This window comes from Patagioenas fasciata, chromosome 2, assembly GCF_037038585.1.
Source record: "Patagioenas fasciata isolate bPatFas1 chromosome 2, bPatFas1.hap1, whole genome shotgun sequence".
NCBI classification, from domain to species: domain Eukaryota; kingdom Metazoa; phylum Chordata; class Aves; order Columbiformes; family Columbidae; genus Patagioenas; species Patagioenas fasciata.
In genome coordinates this window covers 104,404,061-104,427,719 of record NC_092521.1, presented here as the reverse complement: position 1 = coordinate 104,427,719, position 23,659 = coordinate 104,404,061, and positions in this window count along the sequence as shown.

Sequence of the window (23,659 nt, the reverse complement as noted above, 5' to 3'; positions counted from 1 at the left end):
AACGTCCGTTGATGGTTGGCGTACTGCACGCCCGCCTACGGGGCTGCAGGGGAATCCACATTTGGAAGGTACCTGAAGATGTGTGCCTGTTCTTGGAGCTCCGCTAGTAGGGTAGCAAAGACACTCGTAGGCAGTACTGAATGCTGCTCCGTGCTACTTCTCCTCCGCTGGCAAATGCTTCACAGTCGCCCTAGGAAAGACGTTTAACAATCGATCTCCAAGAGGAACGAAACACATGATGCCATAAGGCGAAAGAATAGCAGGGCATCTCTTCACAAGCTTGTCCCTGATCTATAGCTGAGGGCAAACACTTGTGTGCTTGTGGGAGAGCGTGTGTCTTTCCTGGAAGCGTTTGGGAGTTTTGCTCAGACGCGTGTTTCCTCAAGTTCAAGAATCAAGATCTAGGATACCTGCAGACAGGTGCCTGTTTGTGTGGAGACAGTCTGTTTGAAACTGTGTTCCTCAGCGCCCGCTCTTTCTCCCCGTCGCTCCACACGCCTGGGAGTCCCTTTCTTTCTCTCCACAAGCACGTGTGTTGACTTCGTCGCACATGTGCATCTGCACAAGCGTTGAGCTCAGCAGAGCGTGTCTCTTGACACTTGATGTGCGTTGGCTGTGTCTGCGTGCTCCAGTGAAGAGAGAAACGGGAAATCATCTTGGTAGAGGCAACAAAGCAAAAGCGAGGCAGGATTGACATCTGCTCAACAGAGACGGATTCCCTGCGCTGACACAGTTCACAGTTACACGAGAAGCAATCTGAGCGGTCCATCGACCGGAGACGTGTTTCCCAAGAGGTCGTTTAGCGAGTGAACAGCAGTGTGCGCGACTTTCAGGAGTGTGCCTGGAAAGTGCCAGAATCACCAGAGCATCTGTGCAAAAGCTGCTGCCTCTGTGACCGCATTGAGGCACGTTCCCGTGTCTGCGAGTACATAGACGGCTCTTCGCGTTCACTCCGAGGGAAACGGTCCGCTATTGCTTCTGTGCGTACAGACGCGATTCCCTTGTCTCTTGCGAACACAGGGAACTCTGTGCATCCAAATCTACAGGCTAAGGACGCGTCTGCATATGTTTTGGTGAACAATCGAGTGTGCGTGTTCTGACAGCTGCCTCTATGCAGACGTCTCCACAGAGCCACTTCTGAATGCCCCGCAGCCCAGGACTGAATGGATACACTAACAAGTGCACCGGTGTGAGCAACCACAGATGCAGAAGGACGTCTTTCATCTCACAGAAGCGCGAACGTCTTGGCGTTCAAGCACATGGCAGAAACAAGGTGTGAACAGATGAGCTGCTGCTATTTTCTCCGTTCGGCATGCTTCGTTGTAGCTCTCTTGCCGGTCGCCGGCTTAGCGGCTTGCTTTGCGCGACTAGGACTGGGGAGTGAAGGAGATAGCGCCGGAAACCTTGCCTTTTGCCTTCTTCGGCGCTGGAACCTGGTTGCTGCGCCTTCTCTTTGTCCATGTGCACACACACGATTCCTCAGCGAAAACCATGCAGAAACCTTACCTCGAGCACCCAGGGATGTGCACCCAGCACCACGTGCACGCACACGCAGCTAGAGAAAAGCACCTACCTTTTCACACACTGATGCCTAAGCAAACGCGTGGCCACACACACGCACACATCCGCAAGCGCGCCTACTCCCATCTATTGAGGGAAAGACGGACGAGCAACGTCCTGACAGGCTTGAGGGGAAAAACGTCCGTTGATGGTTGGCGTACTGCACGCCCGCCTACGGGGCTGCAGGGGAATCCACATTTGGAAGGTACCTGAAGATGTGTGCCTGTTCTTGGAGCTCCGCTAGTAGGGTAGCAAAGACACTCGTAGGCAGTACTGAATGCTGCTCCGTGCTACTTCTCCTCCGCTGGCAAATGCTTCACAGTCGCCCGAGGAAAGACGTTTAACAATCGATCTCCAAGAGAAACGAAACACATGATGCCATAAGGCGAAAGAATAGCAGGGCATCTCTTCACAAGCTTGTCCCTGATCTATAGCTGAGGGCAAACACTTGTGTGCTTGTGGGAGAGCCTGTGTCTTTCCTGGAAGCGTTTGGGAGTTTTGCTCAGACGCGTGTTTCTTCAAGTTCAAGAATCAAGATCTAGGATACCTGCAGACAGGTGCCTGTTTGTGTGGAGACAGTCTGTTTGAAACTGTGTTCCTCAGCGCCCGCTCTTTCTCCCCGTCGCTCCACACGCCTGGGAGTCCCTTTCTTTCTCTCCACAAGCACGTGTGTTGACTTCGTCGCACATGTGCATCTGCACAAGCGTTGAGCTCAGCAGAGTGTGTCTCTTGACACTTGATGTGCGTTGGCTGTGTCTGCGTGCTCCAGTGAAGAGAGAAACGGGAAATCATCTTGGTAGAGGCAACAAAGCAAAAGCGAGGCAGGATTGACATCTGCTCAACAGAGACGGATTCCCTGTGCAGACACAGTTCACAGTTACACGAGAAGCAATCTGAGCGGTCCATCGACCGGAGACGTGTTTCCCAAGAGGTCGTTTAGCGAGTGAACAGCAGTGTGCGCGACTTTCAGGATAGTGCGTGGAAAGTGCCAGAATCACCAGAGCATCTGTGCAAAAGCTGCTGCCTCTGTGACCGCATTGAGGCACGTTCCCGTGTCTGCGAGTATATAGACGGCTCTTTCGCGTTCGCTCCGAGGGAAACGGTCCGCTATTGCTTCTGTGCGTACAGACGCGATTCCCTTGTCTCTTGCGAACACAGGGAACTCTGTGCATCCAAATCTACAGGCTAAGGACGCGTCTGCATATGTTTTGGTGAACAATCGAGTGTGCGTGTTCTGACAGCTGCCTCTATGCAGACGTCTCCACAGAGCCACTTCTGAATGCCCCGCAGCCCAGGACTGAATGGATACACTAACAAGTGCACCGGTGTGAGCAACCACATATGCAGAAGGACGTCTTTCATCTCACAGAAGCGCGAACGTCTTGGCGTTCAAGCACATGGCAGAAACAAGGTGTGAACAGATGAGCTGCTGCTATTTTCTCCGTTCGGCATGCTTCGTTGTAGCTCTCTTGCCGGTCGCCGGCTTAGCGGCTTGCTTTGCGCGACTAGGACTGGGGAGTGAAGGAGATAGCGCCGGAAACCTTGCCTTTTGCCTTCTTCGGCGCTGGAACCTGGTTGCTGCGCCTTCTCTTTGTCCATGTGCACACACACGATTCCTCAGCGAAAACCATGCAGAAACCTTACCTCGAGCACCCAGGGATGTGCACCCAGCACCACGTGCACGCACACGCAGCTAGAGAAAAGCACCTACCTTTTCACACACTGATGCCTAAGCAAAAGCGTGGCCACACACACGCACACATCCGCAAGCGCGCCTACTCCCATCTATTGAGGGAAAGACGGACGAGCAACGTCCTGACAGGCTTGAGGGGAAAAACGTCCGTTGATGGTTGGCGTACTGCACGCCCGCCTACGGGGCTGCAGGGGAATCCACATTTGGAAGGTACCTGAAGATGTGTGCCTGTTCTTGGAGCTCCGCTAGTAGGGTAGCAAAGACACTCGTAGGCAGTACTGAATGCTGCTCCGTGCTACTTCTCCTCCGCTGGCAAATGCTTCACAGTCGCCCGAGGAAAGACGTTTAACAATCGATCTCCAAGAGAAACGAAACACATGATGCCATAAGGCGAAAGAATAGCAGGGCATCTCTTCACAAGCTTGTCCCTGATCTATAGCTGAGGGCAAACACTTGTGTGCTTGTGGGAGAGCCTGTGTCTTTCCTGGAAGCGTTTGGGAGTTTTGCTCAGACGCGTGTTTCCTCAAGTTCAAGAATCAAGATCTAGGATACCTGCAGACAGGTGCCTGTTTGTGTGGAGACAGTCTGTTTGAAACTGTGTTCCTCAGCGCCCGCTCTTTCTCCCCGTCGCTCCACACGCCTGGGAGTCCCTTTCTTTCTCTCCACAAGCACGTGTGTTGACTTCGTCGCACATGTGCATCTGCACAAGCGTTGAGCTCAGCAGAGTGTGTCTCTTGACACTTGATGTGCGTTGGCTGTGTCTGCGTGCTCCAGTGAAGAGAGAAACGGGAAATCATCTTGGTAGAGGCAACAAAGCAAAAGCGAGGCAGGATTGACATCTGCTCAACAGAGACGGATTCCCTGCGCTGACACAGTTCACAGTTACACGAGAAGCAATCTGAGCGGTCCATCGACCGGAGACGTGTTTCCCAAGAGGTCGTTTAGCGAGTGAACAGCAGTGTGCGCGACTTTCAGGAGTGTGCCTGGAAAGTGCCAGAATCACCAGAGCATCTGTGCAAAAGCTGCTGCCTCTGTGACCGCATTGAGGCACGTTCCCGTGTCTCCGAGTACATAGACGGCTCTTCCGCGTTCGCTCCGAGGGAAACGGTCCGCTATTGCTTCTGTGCGTACAGACGCGATTCCCTTGTCTCTTGCGAACACAGGGAACTCTGTGCATCCAAATCTACAGGCTAAGGACGCGTCTGCATATGTTTTGGTGAACAATCGAGTGTGCGTGTTCTGACAGCTGCCTCTATGCAGACGTCTCCACAGAGCCACTTCTGAATGCCCCGCAGCCCAGGACTGAATGGATACACTAACAAGTGCACCGGTGTGAGCAACCACATATGCAGAAGGACGTCTTTCATCTCACAGAAGCGCGAACGTCTTGGCGTTCAAGCACATGGCAGAAACAAGGTGTGAACAGATGCGCTGCTGCTATTTTCTCCGTTCGGCATGCTTCGTTGTAGCTCTCTTGCCGGTCGCCGGCTTAGCGGCTTGCTTTGCGCGACTAGGACTGGGGAGTGAAGGAGATAGCGCCGGAAACCTTGCCTTTTGCCTTCTTCGGCGCTGGAACCTGGTTGCTGCGCCTTCTCTTTGTCCATGTGCACACACACGATTCCTCAGCGAAAACCATGCAGAAACCTTACCTCGAGCACCCAGGGATGTGCACCCAGCACCACGTGCACGCACACGCAGCTAGAGAAAAGCACCTACCTTTTCACACACTGATGCCTAAGCAAACGCGTGGCCACACACACGCACACATCCGCAAGCGCGCCTACTCCCATCTATTGAGGGAAAGACGGACGAGCAACGTCCTGACAGGCTTGAGGGGAAAAACGTCCGTTGATGGTTGGCGTACTGCACGCCCGCCTACGGGGCTGCAGGGGAATCCACATTTGGAAGGTACCTGAAGATGTGTGCCTGTTCTTGGAGCTCCGCTAGTAGGGTAGCAAAGACACTCGTAGGCAGTACTGAATGCTGCTCCGTGCTACTTCTCCTCCGCTGGCAAATGCTTCACAGTCGCCCGAGGAAAGACGTTTAACAATCGATCTCCAAGAGGAACGAAACACATGATGCCATAAGGCGAAAGAATAGCAGGGCATCTCTTCACAAGCTTGTCCCTGATCTATAGCTGAGGGCAAACACTTGTGTGCTTGTGGGAGAGCCTGTGTCTTTCCTGGAAGCGTTTGGGAGTTTTGCTCAGACGCGTGTTTCCTCAAGTTCAAGAATCAAGATCTAGGATACCTGCAGACAGGTGCCTGTTTGTGTGGAGACAGTCTGTTTGAAACTGTGTTCCTCAGCGCCCGCTCTTTCTCCCCGTCGCTCCACACGCCTGGGAGTCCCTTTCTTTCTCTCCACAAGCACGTGTGTTGACTTCGTCGCACATGTGCATCTGCACAAGCGTTGAGCTCAGCAGAGTGTGTCTCTTGACACTTGATGTGCGTTGGCTGTGTCTGCGTGCTCCAGTGAAGAGAGAAACGGGAAATCATCTTGGTAGAGGCAACAAAGCAAAAGCGAGGCAGGATTGACATCTGCTCAACAGAGACGGATTCCCTGCGCTGACACAGTTCACAGTTACACGAGAAGCAATCTGAGCGGTCCATCGACCGGAGACGTGTTTCCCAAGAGGTCGTTTAGCGAGTGAACAGCAGTGTGCGCGACTTTCAGGAGTGTGCCTGGAAAGTGCCAGAATCACCAGAGCATCTGTGCAAAAGCTGCTGCCTCTGTGACCGCATTGAGGCACGTTCCCGTGTCTGCGAGTATATAGACGGCTCTTTCGCGTTCGCTCCGAGGGAAACGGTCCGCTATTGCTTCTGTGCATACAGACGCGATTCCCTTGTCTCTTGCGAACACAGGGAACTCTGTGCATCCAAATCTACAGGCTAAGGACGCGTCTGCATATGTTTTGGTGAACAATCGAGTGTGTGTGTTCTGACAGCTGCCTCTATGCAGACGTCTCCACAGAGCCACTTCTGAATGCCCCGCAGCCCAGGACTGAATGGATACACTAACAAGTGCACCGGTGTGAGCAACCACATATGCAGAAGGATGTCTTTCATCTCACAGAAGCGCGAACGTCTTGGCGTTCAAGCACATGGCAGAAACAAGGTGTGAACAGATGAGCTGCTGCTATTTTCTCCGTTCGGCATGCTTCGTTGTAGCTCTCTTGCCGGTCGCCGGCTTAGCGGCTTGCTTTGCGCGACTAGGACTGGGGAGTGAAGGAGATAGCGCCGGAAACCTTGCCTTTTGCCTTCTTCGGCGCTGGAACCTGGTTGCTGCGCCTTCTCTTTGTCCATGTGCACACACACGATTCCTCAGCGAAAACCATGCAGAAACCTTACCTCGAGCACCCAGGGATGTGCACCCAGCACCACGTGCACGCACACGCAGCTAGAGAAAAGCACCTACCTTTTCACACACTGATGCCTAAGCAAACGCGTGGCCACACACACGCACACATCCGCAAGCGCGCCTACTCCCATCTATTGAGGGAAAGACGGACGAGCAACGTCCTGACAGGCTTGAGGGGAAAAACGTCCGTTGATGGTTGGCGTACTGCACGCCCGCCTACGGGGCTGCAGGGGAATCCACATTTGGAAGGTACCTGAAGATGTGTGCCTGTTCTTGGAGCTCCGCTAGTAGGGTAGCAAAGACACTCGTAGGCAGTACTGAATGCTGCTCCGTGCTACTTCTCCTCCGCTGGCAAATGCTTCACAGTCGCCCGAGGAAAGACGTTTAACAATCGATCTCCAAGAGGAACGAAACACATGATGCCATAAGGCGAAAGAATAGCAGGGCATCTCTTCACAAGCTTGTCCCTGATCTATAGCTGAGGGCAAACACTTGTGTGCTTGTGGGAGAGCCTGTGTCTTTCCTGGAAGCGTTTGGGAGTTTTGCTCAGACGCGTGTTTCCTCAAGTTCAAGAATCAAGATCTAGGATACCTGCAGACAGGTGCCTGTTTGTGTGGAGACAGTCTGTTTGAAACTGTGTTCCTCAGCGCCCGCTCTTTCTCCCCGTCGCTCCACACGCCTGGGAGTCCCTTTCTTTCTCTCCACAAGCACGTGTGTTGACTTCGTCGCACATGTGCATCTGCACAAGCGTTGAGCTCAGCAGAGTGTGTCTCTTGACACTTGATGTGCGTTGGCTGTGTCTGCGTGCTCCAGTGAAGAGAGAAACGGGAAATCATCTTGGTAGAGGCAACAAAGCAAAAGCGAGGCAGGATTGACATCTGCTCAACAGAGACGGATTCCCTGCGCTGACACAGTTCACAGTTACACGAGAAGCAATCTGAGCGGTCCATCGACCGGAGACGTGTTTCCCAAGAGGTCGTTTAGCGAGTGAACAGCAGTGTGCGCGACTTTCAGGAGTGTGCGTGGAAAGTGCCAGAATCACCAGAGCATCTGTGCAAAAGCTGCTGCCTCTGTGACCGCATTGAGGCACGTTCCCGTGTCTGCGAGTATATAGACGGCTCTTTCGCGTTCGCTCCGAGGGAAACGGTCCGCTATTGCTTCTGTGCGTACAGACGCGATTCCCTTGTCTCTTGCGAACACAGGGAACTCTGTGCATCCAAATCTACAGGCTAAGGACGCGTCTGCATATGTTTTGGTGAACAATCGAGTGTGCGTGTTCTGACAGCTGCCTCTATGCAGACGTCTCCACAGAGCCACTTCTGAATGCCCCGCAGCCCAGGACTGAATGGATACACTAACAAGTGCACCGGTGTGAGCAACCACATATGCAGAAGGACGTCTTTCATCTCACAGAAGCACGAACGTCTTGGCGTTCAAGCACATGGCAGAAACAAGGTGTGAACAGATGCGCTGCTGCTATTTTCTCCGTTCGGCATGCTTCGTTGTAGCTCTCTTGCCGGTCGCCGGCTTAGCGGCTTGCTTTGCGCGACTAGGACTGGGGAGTGAAGGAGATAGCGCCGGAAACCTTGCCTTTTGCCTTCTTCGGCGCTGGAACCTGGTTGCTGCGCCTTCTCTTTGTCCATGTGCACACACACGATTCCTCAGCGAAAACCATGCAGAAACCTTACCTCGAGCACCCAGGGATGTGCACCCAGCACCACGTGCACGCACACGCAGCTAGAGAAAAGCACCTACCTTTTCACACACTGATGCCTAAGCAAACGCGTGGCCACACACACGCACACATCCGCAAGCGCGCCTACTCCCATCTATTGAGGGAAAGACGGACGAGCAACGTCCTGACAGGCTTGAGGGGAAAAACGTCCGTTGATGGTTGGCGTACTGCACGCCCGCCTACGGGGCTGCAGGGGAATCCACATTTGGAAGGTACCTGAAGATGTGTGCCTGTTCTTGGAGCTCCGCTAGTAGGGTAGCAAAGACACTCGTAGGCAGTACTGAATGCTGCTCCGTGCTACTTCTCCTCCGCTGGCAAATGCTTCACAGTCGCCCGAGGAAAGACGTTTAACAATCGATCTCCAAGAGGAACGAAACACATGATGCCATAAGGCGAAAGAATAGCAGGGCATCTCTTCACAAGCTTGTCCCTGATGTATAGCTGAGGGCAAACACTTGTGTGCTTGTGGGAGAGCCTGTGTCTTTCCTGGAAGCGTTTGGGAGTTTTGCTCAGACGCGTGTTTCCTCAAGTTCAAGAATCAAGATCTAGGATACCTGCAGACAGGTGCCTGTTTGTGTGGAGACAGTCTGTTTGAAACTGTGTTCCTCAGCGCCCGCTCTTTCTCCCCGTCGCTCCACACGCCTGGGAGTCCCTTTCTTTCTCTCCACAAGCACGTGTGTTGACTTCGTCGCACATGTGCATCTGCACAAGCGTTGAGCTCAGCAGAGTGTGTCTCTTGACACTTGATGTGCGTTGGCTGTGTCTGCGTGCTCCAGTGAAGAGAGAAACGGGAAATCATCTTGGTAGAGGCAACAAAGCAAAAGCGAGGCAGGATTGACATCTGCTCAACAGAGACGGATTCCCTGCGCTGACACAGTTCACAGTTACACGAGAAGCAATCTGAGCGGTCCATCGACCGGAGACGTGTTTCCCAAGAGGTCGTTTAGCGAGTGAACAGCAGTGTGCGCGACTTTCAGGAGTGTGCCTGGAAAGTGCCAGAATCACCAGAGCATCTGTGCAAAAGCTGCTGCCTCTGTGACCGCATTGAGGCACGTTCCCGTGTCTGCGAGTATATAGACGGCTCTTTCGCGTTCGCTCCGAGGGAAACGGTCCGCTATTGCTTCTGTGCGTACAGACGCGATTCCCTTGTCTCTTGCGAACACAGGGAACTCTGTGCATCCAAATCTACAGGCTAAGGACGCGTCTGCATATGTTTTGGTGAACAATCGAGTGTGCGTGTTCTGACAGCTGCCTCTATGCAGACGTCTCCACAGAGCCACTTCTGAATGCCCCGCAGCCCAGGACTGAATGGATACACTAACAAGTGCACCGGTGTGAGCAACCACATATGCAGAAGGACGTCTTTCATCTCACAGAAGCGCGAACGTCTTGGCGTTCAAGCACATGGCAGAAACAAGGTGTGAACAGATGAGCTGCTGCTATTTTCTCCGTTCGGCATGCTTCGTTGTAGCTCTCTTGCCGGTCGCCGGCTTAGCGGCTTGCTTTGCGCGACTAGGACTGGGGAGTGAAGGAGATAGCGCCGGAAACCTTGCCTTTTGCCTTCTTCGGCGCTGGAACCTGGTTGCTGCGCCTTCTCTTTGTCCATGTGCACACACACGATTCCTCAGCGAAAACCATGCAGAAACCTTACCTCGAGCACCCAGGGATGTGCACCCAGCACCACGTGCACGCACACGCAGCTAGAGAAAAGCACCTACCTTTTCACACACTGATGCCTAAGCAAACGCGTGGCCACACACACGCACACATCCGCAAGCGCGCCTACTCCCATCTATTGAGGGAAAGACGGACGAGCAACGTCCTGACAGGCTTGAGGGGAAAAACGTCCGTTGATGGTTGGCGTACTGCACGCCCGCCTACGGGGCTGCAGGGGAATCCACATTTGGAAGGTACCTGAAGATGTGTGCCTGTTCTTGGAGCTCCGCTAGTAGGGTAGCAAAGACACTCGTAGGCAGTACTGAATGCTGCTCCGTGCTACTTCTCCTCCGCTGGCAAATGCTTCACAGTCGCCCGAGGAAAGACGTTTAACAATCGATCTCCAAGAGAAACGAAACACATGATGCCATAAGGCAAAACAATAGCAGGGCATCTCTTCACAAGCTTGTCCCTGATGTATAGCTGAGGGCAAACACTTGTGTGCTTGTGGGAGAGCCTGTGTCTTTCCTGGAAGCGTTTGGGAGTTTTGCTCAGACGCGTGTTTCCTCAAGTTCAAGAATCAAGATCTAGGATACCTGCAGACAGGTGCCTGTTTGTGTGGAGACAGTCTGTTTGAAACTGTGTTCCTCAGCGCCCGCTCTTTCTCCCCGTCGCTCCACACGCCTGGGAGTCCCTTTCTTTCTCTCCACAAGCACGTGTGTTGACTTCGTCGCACATGTGCATCTGCACAAGCGTTGAGCTCAGCAGAGTGTGTCTCTTGACACTTGATGTGCGTTGGCTGTGTCTGCGTGCTCCAGTGAAGAGAGAAACGGGAAATCATCTTGGTAGAGGCAACAAAGCAAAAGCGAGGCAGGATTGACATCTGCTCAACAGAGACGGATTCCCTGCGCTGACACAGTTCACAGTTACACGAGAAGCAATCTGAGCGGTCCATCGACCGGAGACGTGTTTCCCAAGAGGTCGTTTAGCGAGTGAACAGCAGTGTGCGCGACTTTCAGGAGTGTGCCTGGAAAGTGCCAGAATCACCAGAGCATCTGTGCAAAAGCTGCTGCCTCTGTGACCGCATTGAGGCACGTTCCCGTGTCTCCGAGTACATAGACGGCTCTTTCGCGTTCACTCCGAGGGAAACGGTCCGCTATTGCTTCTGTGCGTACAGACGCGATTCCCTTGTCTCTTGCGAACACAGGGAACTCTGTGCATCCAAATCTACAGGCTAAGGACGCGTCTGCATATGTTTTGGTGAACAATCGAGTGTGCGTGTTCTGACAGCTGCCTCTATGCAGACGTCTCCACAGAGCCACTTCTGAATGCCCCGCAGCCCAGGACTGAATGGATACACTAACAAGTGCACCGGTGTGAGCAACCACATATGCAGAAGGACGTCTTTCATCTCACAGAAGCACGAACGTCTTGGCGTTCAAGCACATGGCAGAAACAAGGTGTGAACAGATGCGCTGCTGCTATTTTCTCCGTTCGGCATGCTTCGTTGTAGTTCTCTTGCCGGTCGCCGGCTTAGCGGCTTGCTTTGCGCGACTAGGACTGGGGAGTGAAGGAGATAGCGCCGGAAACCTTGCCTTTTGCCTTCTTCGGCGCTGGAACCTGGTTGCTGCGCCTTCTCTTTGTCCATGTGCACACACACGATTCCTCAGCGAAAACCATGCAGAAACCTTACCTCGAGCACCCAGGGATGTGCACCCAGCACCACGTGCACGCACACGCAGCTAGAGAAAAGCACCTACCTTTTCACACACTGATGCCTAAGCAAACGCGTGGCCACACACACGCACACATCCGCAAGCGCGCCTACTCCCATCTATTGAGGGAAAGACGGACGAGCAACGTCCTGACAGGCTTGAGGGGAAAAACGTCCGTTGATGGTTGGCGTACTGCACGCCCGCCTACGGGGCTGCAGGGGAATCCACATTTGGAAGGTACCTGAAGATGTGTGCCTGTTCTTGGAGCTCCGCTAGTAGGGTAGCAAAGACACTCGTAGGCAGTACTGAATGCTGCTCCGTGCTACTTCTCCTCTGCTGGCAAATGCTTCACAGTCGCCCGAGGAAAGACGTTTAACAATCGATCTCCAAGAGAAACGAAACACATGATGCCATAAGGCAAAACAATAGCAGGGCATCTCTTCACAAGCTTGTCCCTGATCTATAGCTGAGGGCAAACACTTGTGTGCTTGTGGGAGAGCCTGTGTCTTTCCTGGAAGCGTTTGGGAGTTTTGCTCAGACGCGTGTTTCCTCAAGTTCAAGAATCAAGATCTAGGATACCTGCAGACAGGTGCCTGTTTGTGTGGAGACAGTCTGTTTGAAACTGTGTTCCTCAGCGCCCGCTCTTTCTCCCCGTCGCTCCACACGCCTGGGAGTCCCTTTCTTTCTCTCCACAAGCACGTGTGTTGACTTCGTCGCACATGTGCATCTGCACAAGCGTTGAGCTCAGCAGAGTGTGTCTCTTGACACTTGATGTGCGTTGGCTGTGTCTGCGTGCTCCAGTGAAGAGAGAAACGGGAAATCATCTTGGTAGAGGCAACAAAGCAAAAGCGAGGCAGGATTGACATCTGCTCAACAGAGACGGATTCCCTGTGCAGACACAGTTCACAGTTACACGAGAAGCAATCTGAGCGGTCCATCGACCGGAGACGTGTTTCCCAAGAGGTCGTTTAGCGAGTGAACAGCAGTGTGCGCGACTTTCAGGATAGTGCGTGGAAAGTGCCAGAATCACCAGAGCATCTGTGCAAAAGCTGCTGCCTCTGTGACCGCATTGAGGCACGTTCCCGTGTCTGCGAGTATATAGACGGCTCTTTCGCGTTCGCTCCGAGGGAAACGGTCCGCTATTGCTTCTGTGCGTACAGACGCGATTCCCTTGTCTCTTGCGAACACAGGGAACTCTGTGCATCCAAATCTACAGGCTAAGGACGCGTCTGCATATGTTTTGGTGAACAATCGAGTGTGCGTGTTCTGACAGCTGCCTCTATGCAGACGTCTCCACAGAGCCACTTCTGAATGCCCCGCAGCCCAGGACTGAATGGATACACTAACAAGTGCACCGGTGTGAGCAACCACATATGCAGAAGGACGTCTTTCATCTCACAGAAGCGCGAACGTCTTGGCGTTCAAGCACATGGCAGAAACAAGGTGTGAACAGATGAGCTGCTGCTATTTTCTCCGTTCGGCATGCTTCGTTGTAGCTCTCTTGCCGGTCGCCGGCTTAGCGGCTTGCTTTGCGCGACTAGGACTGGGGAGTGAAGGAGATAGCGCCGGAAACCTTGCCTTTTGCCTTCTTCGGCGCTGGAACCTGGTTGCTGCGCCTTCTCTTTGTCCATGTGCACACACACGATTCCTCAGCGAAAACCATGCAGAAACCTTACCTCGAGCACCCAGGGATGTGCACCCAGCACCACGTGCACGCACACGCAGCTAGAGAAAAGCACCTACCTTTTCACACACTGATGCCTAAGCAAACGCGTGGCCACACACACGCACACATCCGCAAGCGCGCCTACTCCCATCTATTGAGGGAAAGACGGACGAGCAACGTCCTGACAGGCTTGAGGGGAAAAACGTCCGTTGATGGTTGGCGTACTGCACGCCCGCCTACGGGGCTGCAGGGGAATCCACATTTGGAAGGTACCTGAAGATGTGTGCCTGTTCTTGGAGCTCCGCTAGTAGGGTAGCAAAGACACTCGTAGGCAGTACTGAATGCTGCTCCGTGCTACTTCTCCTCCGCTGGCAAATGCTTCACAGTCGCCCGAGGAAAGACGTTTAACAATCGATCTCCAAGAGAAACGAAACACATGATGCCATAAGGCGAAAGAATAGCAGGGCATCTCTTCACAAGCTTGTCCCTGATCTATAGCTGAGGGCAAACACTTGTGTGCTTGTGGGAGAGCGTGTGTCTTTCCTGGAAGCGTTTGGGAGTTTTGCTCAGACGCGTGTTTCCTCAAGTTCAAGAATCAAGATCTAGGATACCTGCAGACAGGTGCCTGTTTGTGTGGAGACAGTCTGTTTGAAACTGTGTTCCTCAGCGCCCGCTCTTTCTCCCCGTCGCTCCACACGCCTGGGAGTCCCTTTCTTTCTCTCCACAAGCACGTGTGTTGACTTCGTCGCACATGTGCATCTGCACAAGCGTTGAGCTCAGCAGAGTGTGTCTCTTGACACTTGATGTGCGTTGGCTGTGTCTGCGTGCTCCAGTGAAGAGAGAAACGGGAAATCATCTTGGTAGAGGCAACAAAGCAAAAGCGAGGCAGGATTGACATCTGCTCAACAGAGACGGATTCCCTGCGCTGACACAGTTCACAGTTACAGGAGAAGCAATCTGAGCGGTCCATCGACCGGAGACGTGTTTCCCAAGAGGTCGTTTAGCGAGTGAACAGCAGTGTGCGCGACTTTCAGGAGTGTGCGTGGAAAGTGCCAGAATCACCAGAGCATCTGTGCAAAAGCTGCTGCCTCTGTGACCGCATTGAGGCACGTTCCCGTGTCTGCGAGTATATAGACGGCTCTTTCGCGTTCGCTCCGAGGGAAACGGTCCGCTATTGCTTCTGTGCGTACAGACGCGATTCCCTTGTCTCTTGCGAACACAGGGAACTCTGTGCATCCAAATCTACAGGCTAAGGACGCGTCTGCATATGTTTTGGTGAACAATCGAGTGTGCGTGTTCTGACAGCTGCCTCTATGCAGACGTCTCCACAGAGCCACTTCTGAATGCCCCGCAGCCCAGGACTGAATGGATACACTAACAAGTGCACCGGTGTGAGCAACCACATATGCAGAAGGACGTCTTTCATCTCACAGAAGCGCGAACGTCTTGGCGTTCAAGCACATGGCAGAAACAAGGTGTGAACAGATGAGCTGCTGCTATTTTCTCCGTTCGGCATGCTTCGTTGTAGCTCTCTTGCCGGTCGCCGGCTTAGCGGCTTGCTTTGCGCGACTAGGACTGGGGAGTGAAGGAGATAGCGCCGGAAACCTTGCCTTTTGCCTTCTTCGGCGCTGGAACCTGGTTGCTGCGCCTTCTCTTTGTCCATGTGCACACACACGATTCCTCAGCGAAAACCATGCAGAAACCTTACCTCGAGCACCCAGGGATGTGCACCCAGCACCACGTGCACGCACACGCAGCTAGAGAAAAGCACCTACCTTTTCACACACTGATGCCTAAGCAAAAGCGTGGCCACACACACGCACACATCCGCAAGCGCGCCTACTCCCATCTATTGAGGGAAAGACGGACGAGCAACGTCCTGACAGGCTTGAGGGGAAAAACGTCCGTTGATGGTTGGCGTACTGCACGCCCGCCTACGGGGCTGCAGGGGAATCCACATTTGGAAGGTACCTGAAGATGTGTGCCTGTTCTTGGAGCTCCGCTAGTAGGGTAGCAAAGACACTCGTAGGCAGTACTGAATGCTGCTCCGTGCTACTTCTCCTCCGCTGGCAAATGCTTCACAGTCGCCCGAGGAAAGACGTTTAACAATCGATCTCCAAGAGAAACGAAACACATGATGCCATAAGGCGAAAGAATAGCAGGGCATCTCTTCACAAGCTTGTCCCTGATCTATAGCTGAGGGCAAACACTTGTGTGCTTGTGGGAGAGCCTGTGTCTTTCCTGGAAGCGTTTGGGAGTTTTGCTCAGACGCGTGTTTCCTCAAGTTCAAGAATCAAGATCTAGGATACCTGCAGACAGGTGCCTGTTTGTGTGGAGACAGTCTGTTTGAAACTGTGTTCCTCAGCGCCCGCTCTTTCTCCCCGTCGCTCCACACGCCTGGGAGTCCCTTTCTTTCTCTCCACAAGCACGTGTGTTGACTTCGTCGCACATGTGCATCTGCACAAGCGTTGAGCTCAGCAGAGTGTGTCTCTTGACACTTGATGTGCGTTGGCTGTGTCTGCGTGCTCCAGTGAAGAGAGAAACGGGAAATCATCTTGGTAGAGGCAACAAAGCAAAAGCGAGGCAGGATTGACATCTGCTCAACAGAGACGGATTCCCTGCGCTGACACAGTTCACAGTTACACGAGAAGCAATCTGAGCGGTCCATCGACCGGAGACGTGTTTCCCAAGAGGTCGTTTAGCGAGTGAACAGCAGTGTGCGTGACTTTCAGGAGTGTGCCTGGAAAGTGCCAGAATCACCAGAGCATCTGTGCAAAAGCTGCTGCCTCTGTGACCGCATTGAGGCACGTTCCCGTGTCTCCGAGTACATAGACGGCTCTTCCGCGTTCGCTCCGAGGGAAACGGTCCGCTATTGCTTCTGTGCGTACAGACGCGATTCCCTTGTCTCTTGCGAACACAGGGAACTCTGTGCATCCAAATCTACAGGCTAAGGACGCGTCTGCATATGTTTTGGTGAACAATCGAGTGTGCGTGTTCTGACAGCTGCCTCTATGCAGACGTCTCCACAGAGCCACTTCTGAATGCCCCGCAGCCCAGGACTGAATGGATACACTAACAAGTGCACCGGTGTGAGCAACCACATATGCAGAAGGACGTCTTTCATCTCACAGAAGCACGAACGTCTTGGCGTTCAAGCACATGGCAGAAACAAGGTGTGAACAGATGCGCTGCTGCTATTTTCTCCGTTCGGCATGCTTCGTTGTAGCTCTCTTGCCGGTCGCCGGCTTAGCGGCTTGCTTTGCGCGACTAGGTCTGCGGAGAGAAGGAGATAGCGCCGGAAACCTTGCCTTTTGCCTTCTTCGGCGCTGGAACCTGGTTGCTGCGCCTTCTCTTTGTCCATGTGCACACACACGATTCCTCAGCGAAAACCATGCAGAAACCTTTCCACGAGCACCCAGGGATGTGCACCCAGCACCACGTGCACGCACACGCAGCTAGAGAAAAGCACCTACCTTTTCACACACTGATGCCTAAGCAAACGCGTGGCCACACACACGCACACATCCGCAAGCGCGCCTACTCCCATCTATTGAGGGAAAGACGGACGAGCAACGTCCTGACAGGCTTGAGGGGAAAAACGTCCGTTGATGGTTGGCGTACTGCACGCCCGCCTACGGGGCTGCAGGGGAATCCACATTTGGAAGGTACCTGAAGATGTGTGCCTGTTCTTGGAGCTCCGCTAGTAGGGTAGCAAAGACACTCGTAGGCAGTACTGAATGCTGCTCCGTGCTACTTCTCCTCCGCTGGCAAATGCTTCACAGTCGCCCGAGGAAAGACGTTTAACAATCGATCTCCAAGAGAAACGAAACACATGATGCCATAAGGCGAAAGAATAGCAGGGCATCTCTTCACAAGCTTGTCCCTGATCTATAGCTGAGGGCAAACACTTGTGTGCTTGTGGGAGAGCCTGTGTCTTTCCTGGAAGCGTTTGGCAGTTTTGCTCAGACGCGTGTTTCCTCAAGTTCAAGAATCAAGATCTAGGATACCTGCAGACAGGTGCCTGTTTGTGTGGAGACAGTCTGTTTGAAACTGTGTTCCTCAGCGCCCGCTCTTTCTCCCCGTCGCTCCACACGCCTGGGAGTCCCTTTCTTTCTCTCCACAAGCACGTGTGTTGACTTCGTCGCACATGTGCATCTGCACAAGCGTTGAGCTCAGCAGAGTGTGTCTCTTGACACTTGATGTGCGTTGGCTGTGTCTGCGTGCTCCAGTGAAGAGAGAAACGGGAAATCATCTTGGTAGAGGCAACAAAGCAAAAGCGAGGCAGGATTGACATCTGCTCAACAGAGACGGATTCCCTGCGCTGACACAGTTCACAGTTACACGAGAAGCAATCTGAGCGGTCCATCGACCGGAGACGTGTTTCCCAAGAGGTCGTTTAGCGAGTGAACAGCAGTGTGCGCGACTTTCAGGAGTGTGCCTGGAAAGTGCCAGAATCACCAGAGCATCTGTGCAAAAGCTGCTGCCTCTGTGACCGCATTGAGGCACGTTCCCGTGTCTGCGAGTATATAGACGGCTCTTTCGCGTTCGCTCCGAGGGAAACGGTCCGCTATTGCTTCTGTGCGTACAGACGCGATTCCCTTGTCTCTTGCGAACACAGGGAACTCTGTGCATCCAAATCTACAGGCTAAGGACGCGTCTGCATATGTTTTGGTGAACAATCGAGTGTGCGTGTTCTGACAGCTGCCTCTATGCAGACGTCTCCACAGAGCCACTTCTGAATGCCCCGCAGCCCAGGACTGAATGGATACACTAACAAGTGCACCGGTGTGAGCAACCACATATGCAGAAGGACGTCTTTCATCTCACAGAAGCGCGAACGTCTTGGCGTTCAAGCACATGGCAGAAACAAGGTGTGAACAGATGAGCTGCTGCTATTTTCTCCGTTCGGCATGCTTCGTTGTAGCTCTCTTGCCGGTCGCCGGCTTAGCGGCTTGCTTTGCGCGACTAGGACTGGGTAGTGAAGGAGATAGCGCCGGAAACCTTGCCTTTTGCCTTCTTCGGCGCTGGAACCTGGTTGCTGCGCCTTCTCTTTGTCCATGTGCACACACACGATTCCTCAGCGAAAACCATGCAGAAACCTTTCCACGAGCACCCAGGGATGTGCACCCAGCACCACGTGCACGCACACGCAGCTAGAGAAAAGCACCTACCTTTTCACACACTGATGCCTAAGCAAACGCGTGGCCACACACACGCACACATCCGCAAGCGCGCCTACTCCCATCTATTGAGGGAAAGACGGACGAGCAACGTCCTGACAGGCTTGAGGGGAAAAACGTCCGTTGATGGTTGGCGTACTGCACGCCCGCCTACGGGGCTGCAGGGGAATCCACATTTGGAAGGTACCTGAAGATGTGTGCCTGTTCTTGGAGCTCCGCTAGTAGGGTAGCAAAGACACTCGTAGGCAGTACTGAATGCTGCTCCGTGCTACTTCTCCTCCGCTGGCAAATGCTTCACAGTCGCCCGAGGAAAGACGTTTAACAATCGATCTCCAAGAGAAACGAAACACATGATGCCATAAGGCGAAAGAATAGCAGGGCATCTCTTCACAAGCTTGTCCCTGATCTATAGCTGAGGGCAAACACTTGTGTGCTTGTGGGAGAGCCTGTGTCTTTCCTGGAAGCGTTTGGGAGTTTTGCTCAGACGCGTGTTTCCTCAAGTTCAAGAATCAAGATCTAGGATACCTGCAGACAGGTGCCTGTTTGTGTGGAGACAGTCTGTTTGAAACTGTGTTCCTCAGCGCCCGCTCTTTCTCCCCGTCGCTCCACACGCCTGGGAGTCCCTTTCTTTCTCTCCACAAGCACGTGTGTTGACTTCGTCGCACATGTGCATCTGCACAAGCGTTGAGCTCAGCAGAGTGTGTCTCTTGACACTTGATGTGCGTTGGCTGTGTCTGCCTGCTCCAGTGAAGAGAGAAACGGGAAATCATCTTGGTAGAGGCAACAAAGCAAAAGCGAGGCAGGATTGACATCTGCTCAACAGAGACGGATTCCCTGCGCTGACACAGTTCACAGTTACACGAGAAGCAATCTGAGCGGTCCATCGACCGGAGACGTGTTTCCCAAGAGGTCGTTTAGCGAGTGAACAGCAGTGTGCGCGACTTTCAGGAGTGTGCGTGGAAAGTGCCAGAATCACCAGAGCATCTGTGCAAAAGCTGCTGCCTCTGTGACCGCATTGAGGCACGTTCCCGTGTCTGCGAGTATATAGACGGCTCTTTCGCGTTCGCTCCGAGGGAAACGGTCCGCTATTGCTTCTGTGCGTACAGACGCGATTCCCTTGTCTCTTGCGAACACAGGGAACTCTGTGCATCCAAATCTACAGGCTAAGGACGCGTCTGCATATGTTTTGGTGAACAATCGAGTGTGCGTGTTCTGACAGCTGCCTCTATGCAGACGTCTCCACAGAGCCACTTCTGAATGCCCCGCAGCCCAGGACTGAATGGATACACTAACAAGTGCACCGGTGTGAGCAACCACATATGCAGAAGGACGTCTTTCATCTCACAGAAGCGCGAACGTCTTGGCGTTCAAGCACATGGCAGAAACAAGGTGTGAACAGATGCGCTGCTGCTATTTTCTCCGTTCGGCATGCTTCGTTGTAGCTCTCTTGCCGGTCGCCGGCTTAGCGGCTTGCTTTGCGCGACTAGGACTGGGGAGTGAAGGAGATAGCGCCGGAAACCTTGCCTTTTGCCTTCTTCGGCGCTGGAACCTGGTTGCTGCGCCTTCTCTTTGTCCATGTGCACACACACGATTCCTCAGCGAAAACCATGCAGAAACCTTACCTCGAGCACCCAGGGATGTGCACCCAGCACCACGTGCACGCACACGCAGCTAGAGAAAAGCACCTACCTTTTCACACACTGATGCCTAAGCAAACGCGTGGCCACACACACGCACACATCCGCAAGCGCGCCTACTCCCATCTATTGAGGGAAAGACGGACGAGCAACGTCCTGACAGGCTTGAGGGGAAAAACGTCCGTTGATGGTTGGCGTACTGCACGCCCGCCTACGGGGCTGCAGGGGAATCCACATTTGGAAGGTACCTGAAGATGTGTGCCTGTTCTTGGAGCTCCGCTAGTAGGGTAGCAAAGACACTCGTAGGCAGTACTGAATGCTGCTCCGTGCTACTTCTCCTCCGCTGGCAAATGCTTCACAGTCGCCCGAGGAAAGACGTTTAACAATCGATCTCCAAGAGAAACGAAACACATGATGCCATAAGGCGAAAGAATAGCAGGGCATCTCTTCACAAGCTTGTCCCTGATCTATAGCTGAGGGCAAACACTTGTGTGCTTGTGGGAGAGCCTGTGTCTTTCCTGGAAGCGTTTGGGAGTTTTGCTCAGACGCGTGTTTCCTCAAGTTCAAGAATCAAGATCTAGGATACCTGCAGACAGGTGCCTGTTTGTGTGGAGACAGTCTGTTTGAAACTGTGTTCCTCAGCGCCCGCTCTTTCTCCCCGTCGCTCCACACGCCTGGGAGTCCCTTTCTTTCTCTCCACAAGCACGTGTGTTGACTTCGTCGCACATGTGCATCTGCACAAGCGTTGAGCTCAGCAGAGTGTGTCTCTTGACACTTGATGTGCGTTGGCTGTGTCTGCGTGCTCCAGTGAAGAGAGAAACGGGAAATCATCTTGGTAGAGGCAACAAAGCAAAAGCGAGGCAGGATTGACATCTGCTCAACAGAGACGGATTCCCTGCGCTGACACAGTTCACAGTTACACGAGAAGCAATCTGAGCGGTCCATCGACCGGAGACGTGTTTCCCAAGAGGTCGTTTAGCGAGTGAACAGCAGTGTGCGCGACTTTCAGGATAGTGCGTGGAAAGTGCCAGAATCACCAGAGCATCTGTGCAAAAGCTGCTGCCTCTGTGACCGCATTGAGGCACGTTCCCGTGTCTGCGAGTATATAGACGGCTCTTTCGCGTTCGCTCCGAGGGAAACGGTCCGCTATTGCTTCTGTGCGTACAGACGCGATTCCCTTGTCTCTTGCGAACACAGGGAACTCTGTGCATCCAAATCTACAGGCTAAGGACGCGTCTGCATATGTTTTGGTGAACAATCGAGTGTGCGTGTTCTGACAGCTGCCTCTATGCAGACGTCTCCACAGAGCCACTTCTGAATGCCCCGCAGCCCAGGACTGAATGGATACACTAACAAATGCACCGGTGTGAGCAACCACATATGCAGAAGGACGTCTTTCATCTCACAGAAGCGCGAACGTCTTGGCGTTCAAGCACATGGCAGAAACAAGGTGTGAACAGATGCGCTGCTGCTATTTTCTCCGTTCGGCATGCTTCGTTGTAGCTCTCTTGCCGGTCGCCGGCTTAGCGGCTTGCTTTGCGCGACTAGGACTGGGGAGTGAAGGAGATAGCGCCGGAAACCTTGCCTTTTGCCTTCTTCGGCGCTGGAACCTGGTTGCTGCGCCTTCTCTTTGTCCATGTGCACACACACGATTCCTCAGCGAAAACCATGCAGAAACCTTTCCACGAGCACCCAGGGATGTGCACCCAGCACCATGTGCACGCACACGCAGCTAGAGAAAAGCACCTACCTTTTCACACACTGATGCCTAAGCAAACGCGTGGCCACACACACGCACACATCCGCAAGCGCGCCTACTCCCATCTATTGAGGGAAAGACGGACGAGCAACGTCCTGACAGGCTTGAGGGGAAAAACGTCCGTTGATGGTTGGCGTACTGCACGCCCGCCTACGGGGCTGCAGGGGAATCCACATTTGGAAGGTACCTGAAGATGTGTGCCTGTTCTTGGAGCTCCGCTAGTAGGGTAGCAAAGACACTCGTAGGCAGTACTGAATGCTGCTCCGTGCTACTTCTCCTCCGCTGGCAAATGCTTCACAGTCGCCCGAGGAAAGACGTTTAACAATCGATCTCCAAGAGAAACGAAACACATGATGCCATAAGGCAAAAGAATAGCAGGGCATCTCTTCACAAGCTTGTCCCTGATGTATAGCTGAGGGCAAACACTTGTGTGCTTGTGGGAGAGCCTGTGTCTTTCCTGGAAGCGTTTGGGAGTTTTGCTCAGACGCGTGTTTCCTCAAGTTCAAGAATCAAGATCTAGGATACCTGCAGACAGGTGCCTGTTTGTGTGGAGACAGTCTGTTTGAAACTGTGTTCCTCAGCGCCCGCTCTTTCTCCCCGTCGCTCCACACGCCTGGGAGTCCCTTTCTTTCTCTCCACAAGCACGTGTGTTGACTTCGTCGCACATGTGCATCTGCACAAGCGTTGAGCTCAGCAGAGTGTGTCTCTTGACACTTGATGTGCGTTGGCTGTGTCTGCGTGCTCCAGTGAAGAGAGAAACGGGAAATCATCTTGGTAGAGGCAACAAAGCAAAAGCGAGGCAGGATTGACATCTGCTCAACAGAGACGGATTCCCTGCGCTGACACAGTTCACAGTTACACGAGAAGCAATCTGAGCGGTCCATCGACCGGAGACGTGTTTCCCAAGAGGTCGTTTAGCGAGTGAACAGCAGTGTGCGCGACTTTCAGGAGTGTGCCTGGAAAGTGCCAGAATCACCAGAGCATCTGTGCAAAAGCTGCTGCCTCTGTGACCGCATTGAGGCACGTTCCCGTGTCTCCGAGTACATAGACGGCTCTTTCGCGTTCGCTCCGAGGGAAACGGTCCGCTATTGCTTCTGTGCGTACAGACGCGATTCCCTTGTCTCTTGCGAACACAGGGAACTCTGTGCATCCAAATCTACAGGCTAAGGACGCGTCTGCATATGTTTTGGTGAACAATCGAGTGTGCGTGTTCTGACAGCTGCCTCTATGCAGACGTCTCCACAGAGCCACTTCTGAATGCCCCGCAGCCCAGGACTGAATGGATACACTAACAAGTGCACCGGTGTGAGCAACCACATATGCAGAAGGACGTCTTTCATCTCACAGAAGCGCGAACGTCTTGGCGTTCAAGCACATGGCAGAAACAAGGTGTGAACAGATGCGCTGCTGCTATTTTCTCCGTTCGGCATGCTTCGTTGTAGCTCTCTTGCCGGTCGCCGGCTTAGCGGCTTGCTTTGCGCGACTAGGACTGGGGAGTGAAGGAGATAGCGCCGGAAACCTTGCCTTTTGCCTTCTTCGGCGCTGGAACCTGGTTGCTGCGCCTTCTCTTTGTCCATGTGCACACACACGATTCCTCAGCGAAAACCATGCAGAAACCTTACCTCGAGCACCCAGGGATGTGCACCCAGCACCACGTGCACGCACACGCAGCTAGAGAAAAGCACCTACCTTTTCACACAC